This window comes from Lolium rigidum, chromosome 5, assembly GCF_022539505.1.
Source record: "Lolium rigidum isolate FL_2022 chromosome 5, APGP_CSIRO_Lrig_0.1, whole genome shotgun sequence".
In the NCBI taxonomy this organism is placed as follows: domain Eukaryota; kingdom Viridiplantae; phylum Streptophyta; class Magnoliopsida; order Poales; family Poaceae; genus Lolium; species Lolium rigidum.
This window is the reverse complement of record NC_061512.1, coordinates 158,261,243-158,273,971: the sequence shown is the minus strand read 5'-3', so window position 1 is coordinate 158,273,971 and position 12,729 is coordinate 158,261,243. Positions and strand designations below refer to the sequence as shown.

The 12,729-nt window shown below is 40.6% G+C and overlaps 1 protein-coding gene across 1 annotated transcript in view; it reads left to right on the top strand.

Annotated features, from left to right (window-relative positions):
* LOC124656586 overlaps positions 1-12,729 on the top strand; it is a 68,028-nt gene that overhangs the window by 20,070 nt on the left and 35,229 nt on the right. The gene's annotated exons all lie outside the window — the stretch shown is intronic.

The window sequence follows — 12,729 nt, the reverse complement described above, 5'->3', positions numbered from 1 at the left end:
CTGATTTTATTACCTTTGTCAATAAAAGGGAGTTAAAATTTCGTCTAAATTCGGATGTATCTAGATATTTTTTAAGTGTATATTCTGAATTTGGACAAACATTCGACACCCTTTAATGGACGGAGGGAGTGGTATGTAAATGTGTCAACACTTATTCATTATTTGCTCTGGGAAGTAACGTGAGTACTCCTTTGTCCATAAAAGGGAGTAGTCATGTAGATGGATAAATAAAGTTCTATTTGCCTGCAAAAGAAATTCTATTTAAAACATGGAAAAAAATAGCGCGCTATTCCAACGCTAATAGCACGCTATAGCATATCTGGAGAGCCGACGCTACGCTATTTCGGCGCTATAGCGCGCTATTCGCGTTAATAGCACGCTATAACATGCTAATAGCGTATTTTTAGACCCATGCTATTTTGTTATAGCGCGCTATTTTTTTCCTTGATTTAAAATTGAGAGATAGTACGCTGTTGGAAAAAGCCAGCATCAGAGACTGAGGTGAGAGGTGAGCCAAGAAAAAGAAAAAGAAAAAAAGGTGGTACGAGAGAGCAGTGTGCGAATTTGTTTTCACGGAAGATGCATACGCGGCGGTAGCTTCATTATTCGTTTGGTGCAGCCGTCAATTAATTAAGGGATTACTAGGAAGCAGTGGCGCGGCGACACGCCGCGCCTGTGCGTGAGTGCTTCATATTTTTTTAGTAGAAATCATAAAGACCATTGCGTGTTAGAATGTAGGTTACTTTTGGACATGTAGCCATGTGGAGACACAATTTGATATGCACTAAAACAATTAGCTGGAATTCTGATGCATATTCAAATGTTGACACCAAGCTGAAACATGTAATTTGCTTAGGAAGATGATAAACATCATTCAATAGAGTCCGATACTTATACACCACAATGCCAATCTAATTAACAATAATTATATACTTATGAACTAATTCTTACATATTAAAAAAAGGGTACAGACTGATCTTATGGGATGAGATGTATCAATGCTAAGTTTATCGTTGCTTAAATTTCGGGGTGCTAATTGTTTTTTCCATGCTTAAATTTTGGGGTGCTAATACCTTTTCCATTGCTTAGATTTTGGGGTTCTAATTTCTTTCCTTGCTTAAATTTTGGGGTGCTAATCTATTTTCCTTGCTTATTAAATTTCTGGGCTCGTTAATCTTTTTTCGTTGCTTAAATTTCGCAGTAGCTACGGATATTGGTTTCATTCTGAGACGCCACTGCGGCTTTACGGTTTGGGTAGGCTAAGAGCCGGTGAGGCAAGCTCCTTTGGAATAAGATCGGATGGGTATTGTACGGAATTCATGATGTGTATAGCAGGGCTCTTTGTATATTAACAGGAGCTGGAATCTTCGGGAAAGAAAACAGGAATTTGTTGTGTGCCTCTAAGCCTAACACAATATACTCACACAGAATGACACAATCGAACAGAGTTATGGAAAAGACAAAAGCACCTCGCGAGTACTCCGTACAGCACAGTACACGTGTACCCCAGTCGCTCTGTGTGTCTCTCTCGTTCATCCCCTATTCTCTCGTTCTCTATCGAGCATTGCATTCAAGCTTGCCCAATCTGATGCCGTCCTCCCCAAATCGGTGCAGCTGGCCGCTAATCGACGCTCTTCCCGGCCCGCTCTGTCGGCATCCTGCAGGTGGGTTTCCTCCTTGCGGCCCGCTGCGACGTTGCGTCAAACCTAACACGAGCACATCTCTGATTCCGTCAGCGATTCGCTTCCTACAGCCTTCGCTCCAAGGAAGGCGGTCAAGCAACCAGCGGGGTCGCGGAGCGCCAGATGTTGATCCCCCACAGTTGGATCCTTGGCGGTGGTGGCCCTGAGTTCTACGATCATCCCGTTGCCGCTCGGCGGAAGTTCGGCATAGAGTGGGCGTGGCCACAACTGTCCCCTCAGTCTCGAGCTGGGATTGACGCAGAAGTACCCGTCACATGGAGTGAGGAAGAGAAGATTTGCTGGTACGTGTCCCGTCCTGCACCTCTGCCTTCTCCATTATGTACTTGATCTAGTTTTGTTGTTGGTCAAATGTATTGATCTGGAATTCTTTTTACTTGCAATTTCTGGATGTTAAGCTGTAGGTGCCAATTGGTTCCAACGATGAACTTATTGTATGATTTGGTCGCTTCTAAGTTCTAAGTACTCTGCTTAAAATAAATAAATAAATAGGCTACTTGGGTTGTAAAATTTGTTTAAGTTATAACTATCTGAAAACATAATGTTAAGCCTTTCGAACTTTAATATAAATGAACTGGCAGCACTACGAAGTTTTTAGTTGGAAGGTGGATACGATTTTTTTCTCAAAATAAAACTTGAATGCGTTCCAAAATGTTGCATGCTAATTATCTTATGTGGCTCATAAACTAAGATCCAAGATGTTTCATTCTGAATTATATGCATGCAGATGTAGAGTTCCAGTTTTGTAAATATGTACATACTCAGCAATTCATGTTAATTACATACTGTCTCTATGGTAGATTAACTTAGTTTTCCTAGCTGTTTTCGAACTTTCTGGAGGTTACTAACATCAACTTAGAAATTGTTGAAACTATATTATTTTGTGAAACATAGTCAACCATATCCATTTCTGTAATTTACTTTCCAAACAACTAAGTTTTCTTAGCGTACTCCACATTATTAGGTTAGAAGAAAAACTGGATTATATTTAACCTACTAAGAAACCTATGAAGGTAGGTGTGTAAGCATATTTGATAGTTTATGTTTTAGAGAAAAGGGGCTGCCCCTGATTCCATCGACATACAACCAAAATAGTTCTTATACATCATCGGGTAAAAATTTCTAAGAGAACAACTCAAAAGCTAATCTAGAGGAGGGGAACATTCTCAACATATCCAAATCTTGCATAGTTCATATCTAGGCAATCCGCAACTACCCGCCCCTTGTTTTTTTCCAGGAGCAGCGCGTTCCTTTCCAACAGTGAAAACTGTGAGCATCCTTGCAAAGCATTGGCCTTCCTCTGACGGTTGCCACCTCCTTGTTCGAGATCATGTTCATGCTTAGCCAGCTTCTTTCCCTGAAAGCAAAATTCTTTTCTGAACGACCAAATAGGCCAAACCAAAACAAAGCTGACAGTGTCAGGTATAAAATTTTCTCATAATAAATTTGTTAGTTTTGTGATCGTACTCTAGTTCTATAAGCATACTCTATAAATAGTTGATATATCTTAACTATTTTCTTTATGGATTCAAGGTAATTGTGTCAAATAACTTGAGGTGTGCATTTTTTGTCCAACCAAGCAAATATGGTTCTCTGTTTCCTTTTTAAGGTTGTTTAAGGGAAAGTAGCAAAAAGATTTATAGCCTATATATTGATTAGCAAATTGATCGAAAAATGTAACCAGCATGTGTGCTAACTATTTTTTTTTGTAAGCATAGCTTCTTTTCTAGCAAGAATGAACAGTTATCGCAGTTGATCAATACCATGGCATAGAAATCTGTAGCGTCGGATCTGATAATACAATATTTCTTTTCTTAGCTTTTGTGTGGAATGTATTTTTAGCCAAGTACTCATGAGTTTTTGTCTGGATTTTGTAAGCAAAACATGGAAGCTCCATTGTGGCAAGAAATATAACATAGATATTCATGCCTAATCAAAATTATGTACTTTTCTGCCAAGCTCTTTTTCTGAACATTTACAATTTTGATAGCAGAGGTTGTTAACTCATGTAGATAAAAAGCGAAGAGAATCAGTACCATCACAGGGACTCAACGGGCCATGTTGCCAAAGACTACGCGCCTCCAAGTATACGCCCCCTAAAGAAGGTAAGTGGAAAAGTTGAACCTTCACTCCCTAAACTGGGATTTGGTGCACCTTATAAGCATAGACCGTAAGCATATCTTTGGTAGATTGACAAATAAATAAAAATTAGAAAAGCAAAGGAAGAGCTGATTTCATAGAGACCATAGCCATTGCAGAGTAAGCTGATTGAAATGATTAGAAACAGTGCAACGATTAAAAGCAGTGTTTCATGTCTCAGATTTCATGTTTTCATATATGGAAATGTACCAACCTCGTGTGGGCATGTTGTAGCTTATGATCAATCTCATATATGTATTCACTAAACTACATACATGACCATGGTGTGTATCTTAGAAGTTTTGGAAATATTCAGAAGAAATGGGAGAGCACACTGTAGTACAAAGGCTTATTTAGTGCATGATCCAGGCCCAAGGTAAATTAGAACTTGGAAGGTGTTACTTTGCTAATTAAGCATACATTTGTTAAGTTGGATGTCAGTATACCCTAAATTATTATCAATCAGGAGAAAATAAGGAACACACTTAGTAATAGTAAGCAGGCTAGATCTGGTAACACTTCTGTCATTTTTACAATTCAGGCTGGATTGGTTCAACTTTGTTTGAAGTCAGCTCACATGTTTTCATTTTTCGGTCAATACGTCGGTCCTGCCACCTCCCATCCATTCTTCTCATGGGGAAGCTTTGAGTTCAAACTTCACAGTACATTGTCCTGTATGAGACTATTTAAGCAGTTTATTGATGCTATTATGTCAGAACATCATTTGGACTTGATGATATTCAGCGAGGCGTATGGTCAAATTATGCTTCTTTTCGACGACCCATGGTTTGGGTTTTATTCAGTAATCCTTATCTCTGAATCCTTTCGCATTTTGGCTTTCCTATTGTTCTGCCTTGGTAATTTGTGGGTTTGCCCACTGTGAGGTTCAAATTAATACTAGCTTGAACTTGTATATGTACTATCTGGCGGCCGTCCGCCACGTAGGGAGCGAGCCGCCTTCATGGCTGCCATCTGCAAGCCGAGAAGATGCCAGCCTCCGCGGAGACGCCGCAACAGGCTGAAGGACGCAACACGTAGGGAGCTCTTTCTTTTGTGGCTGAGGCGGTGATGGATGAAACTCCGAGGGAGGGACTGTGTTTAGCTCAGCACATGGGTTGCAATGTATGATCGTTCAATCAGATAATGCCCTAGTGTGCAGACTATGAGAGAATGGGGCTTTTCAGCAACCGATGCAACTGCTATCTTTAATCTTTTTCTCAGGTTTAATAAAGGTAAATTATGAGCACCATTTAAGGGAATCCAATTCCCTTTCACATAAGTTTAGAAATTGTTTCCACCTTTTCTGATAAACGATGTAAGTATGTTCAATAATAAATGAAGCTAGCTGAAAAGCATTCCGTCAAAAAAGATCTATAACTCAGTGAAGAAAAACTTAAACCGTTGAAAATTGAATACACAAACAATTAAAACAAGATTGATACACTAGGATTTGGATGTAAACATGCGCTGAATCCGGCTTTGAATTAGTTTTAAGGTATCCATATCCGATTTTTGAGAGTCCAAGGATAAGGATATCCAATTTCGAAGTGACACCCCAGGAATAGCACGTGGATATGAATTATTCAAAGTTTGATTGGATACGTACAACTAAACATGCTAGATAGTGTCTGATACATCATAATTTTGGCAAATATAAGATAACTTTCCTCGGATAGAGGGAGTAGTAAGAGCATCTCCACCGGCGTCCCTGATAGCGGTCTCGATAGCGATTTGGGGGTCGGGAGCGAAAATGGGCTCGCACCAGCTCACCCCAAACGGCGCCGGCGATTTTTCGAGTCCAATAGAAGCGCCGGCAACCCCGTGCCGGTCCATTCGCCATCGACGGAGGGCACCCCCGCGCTGCTCTCCCGCACGCACCCGACCAAGCTCTGCTTCGAAGCCGTCTGCTTCGCCATCGACGGAGGGCACCCTCGCGCCTGGGTCGCGTCCGTCGGCGACGGCAAGTGCAGCTGGCGCGCGCTCCCGCGGGACGAGGATGTCCTGGTCGAAAATTCCTTCACTACAGCATCGAAAGAAAACAATTACTGGGAGAGGGATTATTCATTCTGATTTTGAATTTGTATACCAAGCCATAGTTCAGCATCAAGAAATTTGGTAGTACAAGCCTACAAGGAGTGTAGCATAGCACACCCCTGTACTTCCTCTACTTGGTTCGTGTCTCTAGAACAAAAAAAATCTACTTACCGCAGGAGGGATCAAATCCGCTAAAGCTAAACTCGGCGCGGACAATTAATCCTCTGTGAAAAGCTTATCCTGGTTCATCCACGGCAGGAGGCAAGCAATTAAGAAACCCGGCGCGGAGTTGGCTCCATCCATGGATAAGCTCAAAACTCAAAACAAGCACAGAATTCAGTCTTACGAACAAATATAAGCAGCTGATACATACCGAGTGACCTCGCTTTGCCAGCCCATCTCCCGTCCGATACAGCTCGTCCTCAAAGCGGCCGGATATCTCAGAGTGCCTTCTCCTCTCATATGCTCTTCTCTCAGTTCGTCGGAGCACTCTTCCTCAAAGCAGCCGGATATCCTGAGAGTGGCTTCTCTTCTCTTCTCTCCTCTCCTCTCCTCTCCTCTTCTCGACAAGTAAAAGTCAAAGTCTAAGTCGCACACGCTCCCCGCACGCGGACAATGACGGTGACCTCCTATATATAGAGAGGGAGACTGAGGGAAGAGATGTTTGAAATTTCAGAGGTAAGCACCAGCGGCGGGAACTTTCTTTTCGCTGGGTTTGATGCCACATATTGATAACCTGGAAGCAAGGGTGGCCCTGCCCGTGAAAACACACAAACACACAGTTGCCTCCTCGTAATTAGGGGTGGACAATAACTGTTATCACGCATGCAACTCTCACTCTTTAGTTTCCCTATAATTAATTGTAGCCAGTTCGCTTAAACTGGAACCCAATCTCCGCTTTGCATGCACGCTCGTGCTGGGAGAGTAGGATGCTTTGTACATTCACCTTTCTTTGCAGTACGGATAATCAATCTGTGAAATCGAAAGGTCATGACATCCGTATGATCTTATATAAAACTACAGAATTTGCTACTCCCTCCATTCACTAAAAAAGACTTTTTTAGCTATCCATAGACTACTTATTTTGGTTAGTATCTAGTCCACTTATAGCGTGTAGATTTACTCATTTTGATTCCTATATAATTTACTTTAAAATATCTACAAGGTCTTAAAGTTAGTGCCGAAGGGAGTAATTAATAGGGTTTTTTTTCATCTTCATATATTGCCTGAGAATTCTAAAATTCTTTGTTCATCTTCAGGGATCCGATTGCGCAAAATACTAATCCTATGTGCCGCGTGCATTCACGGATCCAATCGATTGAACCTAGTATGACGTTTTTTCAAAACAACAGATTTTGCATCAAACCCAGCTCCCAGCAATGGATACATCAGATTTTCTTCTGCAGAGCTACCTACCTTTTTATGATTACTGCTTGTTGTCTGGACCAATTCTAGTTCAAAACTTCAAATAAAACCAGGTAAAACTGCCAGTTTAGTGAGGCTAAATGGACAATAAGAGTGTACGAAAATTTGGCATGAAGTGACATTAGTTTTTGGACATTTGGTTCACATATATAAAAAACATTTCAAGTTAAATCCATGACAGAATAACACGTTAATATTGACAGATTCATTTACAGAGGAATTGCAAGTCCCGAATGAAGTAAACTATTACAAGTCCTGATTATGACCAGAAAGCATGATGCAGTTCCACGGCTGCACGTTATAAAAACTGAAACAGTTCTACATAAACAAAATCAGCAGCGGAACCACGACCACGGCCGCCGGAAACTGGCCAGGTCACATCAGAACCAAAAAAGCTGGAGATGAGCCGCAACACCATAGTCATCCAGGCCACGTTGTCATCGACCCCTTACCATCCCCAGGTTCTCGACTTCAATACAACAAAAAGGTATCCACAAAAGGCTCCCCTGTCAAAACAGCACAAGCAACTTCTCTGCAGGCTGCAGGTCGTATCGTCGCTCAACGACGCCCGCAGCCGGTCCTCACCACATACCGTCTGCTGCTTTATTGGGCCCGAGCCGCTTGGCGTCCTTCCTCCATCTGCTGCATCACCTCCATACACAAATCACATGAACTAATGCACAGATAGAGAAGACATCTTGCCCAAGTAAAACCCTGGATGGATTGCAGATATAGACAAAACAATCATTAACACCAACTTCAAACTGTGAAAGCTAAGAGTCTCAAAGGATTGCAATCTTGTAACTCAGCACCAAGTTCATAATCTCATCTAGTCAAATAGTAATAGCAAGTGATACAACACAAATAACAATCTAGACTTAGGTTTCCTTGTAAGCATTTTGTATAAACAGAACTAGCTTCAAACTGAAACACAAACATGAAAATAGTACTACTGCTAAGAACATATGTAACCTTGAATCGGATATAAATTTACGCATAAAACTCATACATTGTAAACAAACTAAAAGCTTCCAAAGCAATTCACAGTAGCGAACACCGAAGAAATGAACTTCAGACAAAAGCTAGCAACAAACAAATAAAAGCAGTCTTAAGTAAATATACAATATTTTAGAACGAAGAGCTGGCAACACCACATGATCAACCTATGAGCAGCCAACACAAAGTGAAAACTAAACCTGTAGTCTCCCAAATGGAAAAGTAAAATAAACTGTTTATCCTGGATAAGCAGAAGAATTTGAGATCTATGCGGACTTAAGTGCGTCAAATTTGATGCATGGGGGAGGTCCTAGACATGAGCACAAAAGCTAATGATATAGCAGTGCCAAAATCTACTCAAAACCTTCCCATTTCACTATTTCATTTTCTTTCACACTTAAAAAAATCTTGTGAATACAAAGTATGGTAAAACACTAGACAATAGTTTCGGTACCAAATATTGAGGATTTACAAGACTATACTGTTGATCCCCTCTAGTGACTTACATTGTAGTGTTGTTGTGGAGGTGCATAAGGTCGGTCACTCTTGAGCTCCTGGTTTCTGTTCTCCAGATCAAAGAAACCTGGAATGTTCAACATGATAAATCTTGCGAATTCTCTATCAGAGTTTCAAAACTCTTGTGGATACGAAAAAAGTATGGTAAAAGGCTACTTGCAAAGGCAAGATGAAAATCTTGTGAATTATCTTTCTGAGTTGTTTCAGGAACTCTTATGAATACAAAGAAAGTATGGTAAATGGCTACTTGCAAAGCAAGCAGCAAGTACACAAGAATATTCCAGATTAACTAATTTCTAAAATGTCCAAGATGAAACAGGTTTCCAGAGTTGCAAGATCAAGAATAATAAGATTTCTAAAGTTCAAGAAGAAACATGGTGCCTAACAGATATTTCTTCGAAGCTCAAGATCAAAACCTATTATTATAATGAAGAATAACGGGTTTCCAAAGTTCAGGATCAAATCAATCATCCATGATATAACACACATTTGGCATGAAAAATATTTGCATTTCCCACTTCTATGTGTTTCTTCTACTACTTAGATCAAGCTTGTTCGCGCCAACAAATTAACTATGTATCATGAAATTGTGCACGTAATACAAGACTTAATGACCTCAAGTATCTATCATGTACATTGGTCCCATGTGACATCAAGATAAAGAAAACCATTTACAGCTTCAAGCATTTGATTGGATGGAAAATGGCATCAACCCATCATTTTCTTTATAATGATAAGACACAAGAATCACAATCAAAGCGAATTAGGGACATTCCTGCAGGGGACATACCTGCTGCTGGTTTAGGGCAGCTACGCGACCATTCCTTGTCTTGTTGAAGGCAGGATGGGACTGAATTCGATTTTGAAATCCATATTGGCTTCCAAAGCGTCAAGCTCTGCATTTTTCAGCAAACAAAATGAGAACATCAATGAAACAATTGTCTTAGTAATTTGCAACACATGCATACTCTAAGACCATTTATGGGATTACATCTAGAGTGGCAAAGAAAAGTTGCAGGAAAAGCATGGCCGGCCAAGGAGGACTGATATACGTTGGAGAGTAAATTCAAATGCAAATGTAAATTGATCAGTGGTTCCAGGCAGGTAAGCAGTGTATGGAAATTGGGTGTCTCGGTAACTTTAAGTTGCACGGCTTGTCACAGTACGCAGCCTTTGAATAATCTAAGAATAACAAACATCCATAGAGCCTTACCTCACCGATGTCTAAGAATAAGCAACAACAATCGAGCCTTACCTCCTATAAGTTCTTCCTCATCAATGTTATTTGGCATATTATAGCTTCTACCTAGAGGTTCTTGTATCTCATTGCTCACATCTATAAGATCCATAATCGTCTTGCATGCTCTACAGATTAGAAAATCAGGTGCAGATTAAGATGTGAGTGAAGCAAAAGTACACAGGAAAATTAAGCCACCGGACTAGAATATTTATAAGCTCAAAATTTTGAAAACATAAGAATTTGGTAAGCAACCAGTAGAGAATGCAATTTTATTTAGTGTGCATTAGAGAGACATACTTGGTTGCATTCTGTTCGACAAATCAAAAGTAGTAGCTCTGAGTGTACTACCACAAACCAGTGATGGATTAAATTACTTCCACTAATGATTATATTCATATTTGGTACATGTAGTGGTTTTCCGGAACCTATAGAAATATATTGATATTCCGTAACATCAAACATCAAATTATACTGCAACTATATAGAAGAGAAGGAAAACGATAATGGTCAAAGCAATTGTTCTCAGCTCTAAGAACTAGGTTCTGATAGGGAATGAGACCAACCCAGGAACTAGCACCCGTTGGCTTTTTTTATAGAAGAAACTCCATGAGTGCACAGCGGAAGTACCAGGACTTGAACGCTGGCCGGCAGCCTGCGCTCCCGCAGAGCTAACCAACAGACCAACGGCCGATAATGGTCAAAGCAATTGTTCTCAAGTCTAAGAACTAGTATCAGATAGGGAATCTTGGAGAGATCTAACTACAACAAATAACTACAGTAGAAAAAATGAAATAAGACCACGAATCTTGGAACAGCCCAATGCTTGTCCCCAAGACACTCTGTTCTGCCTCAGGATGTCAGTAATTGAAAGAACGGGAAAGAGACAACTAAAATGAGACACCACACCGAGAAAGAAAATAAGCCAGCTCTTTGTTTTCATTATTCAACTATGGCCTGTAGTATGATAGACAACCATGGCATGTCCCATGGTGCAAATGTTAATTTGTGATGTTGCAAACAACCATTTTGCTTAAATTCAACCCATTAATTAAGATGCTTTTTCCGATGCCCAAATACCACAAAGGCAAGATTGTAAACATCAAGTCTCGAATAATGATTCTCCACACGCACACTCTTAACATGTGATCATGCGAGTTCGTCTGCAACAATGCACTATACAAGCATATTGGCATGATCCCACAACAAGTAATCATCAAGAAGCAAAACATAATTGAGGAGCATGTAGATGATTTCTGAAGCAAGCTAGATGCGTACATGAAACATAACAGAAGCCAATACCCGTAAAAAATTGGAAGCAATGGAGGTCAAAGTTGCAGGCTTCTAGGAGTTCAATACGATTGCAGCCAGTGTTTGAGACAACATGCATCAATCGTACATTGCTGTTGGTGTCCATTCTCCCTGCCGAGCCGTAGTCCCGAAGAGATGTGCAGGTTGTTTAGCCTCCATTTTCTAGAAGGAAGAAGAGGAGGACAAGTACATGAAGATACCTTGCAGTATATTAGGCCACCGGACTTGCTGATGATGAGATGGCTGTAAATTGCCAGCATTGCCATAGTGACACAAGAAGGCGGAGTCGAGATAACAATTAATTTCTCGTATCAGCTGCAGAAGAAAACATCATAAGAAAGAGAAAAGCTTGATACATGAAAGAGGGCAAGAAGTAGAACAAACTCATCCTTCTACAGACAGTTAAAAAACTCGTCAATTTTTCAGAATAAAAACCAAACAGATCTCTTTGTAATTTGGATACCAAGATGATAGAGACCTATGCATTTAAATGTGAACTCAATGCCTTCTAGTGAAACTGCATACTTGCTAGTACTAAAGATCAAAGGAGGTGACACGCAACACACCCTAGTTGTCCGAGTACACTCTCTTGCTATTATGCATTGAAATGCTCAAACAATCCTCCAAGTTCACGGCCGTCCATTTAAATAGGCCATGAAGTAGCAAATATGTGTTTTTGAACTAGCATCTAATTTGAACAGACTTGAATTTGTGCAGGTTCTTTCACAGTCTTCAGTAATTTCACAATCCAATACACCGTTTTAATTAAAAAGAGGCCATGACGGGAGGATCATTAGACACACAACTTATGCATCACCTTCAAATCCTAAAATGAACTTTTAAAAAGCATCCGATGTGCTCAAATTACAGTGTTACGCGGCTACTGCCTAGCACATCTAGGTAGCCGAACTGCTACCATCCTTGGAGAAAAAAAGTCACTTAAACCAATCTGAAAAAGTGATTGTAGTCCTGCAGTAAATGTATAAATGCCTCATCAATCCACAAACAGAAGCTCTTAGGTTCCAATACACTAAAAGCTGCGTAAGATCGTATTTTTGTACACTCAGTCAGCATCCTGCAACTCCGTATGGTCTAAGGATGTAGAAGATGATATATCTCACCTTTTTGCAGCCTTGTTCCCAAAATGAGGCACTGTGCAGACGAGGCAGATCTTGCCGCCCCTGGCTTCGAGGCTGAAGCTGCCCTCGCCAACCTTGTAGAGGTTCCTGGAGTGGTGCATGGCAGCAGCATCAGCTTGCTCACCGATCCAGCAGCAGCAGGTCGGGTGGACGAGGGCCACAACCATGCAACAGCTAGACAAATGGAAGAGTAGCATCAAGTTAAATCATCAATCCATAAAATAGACTATAT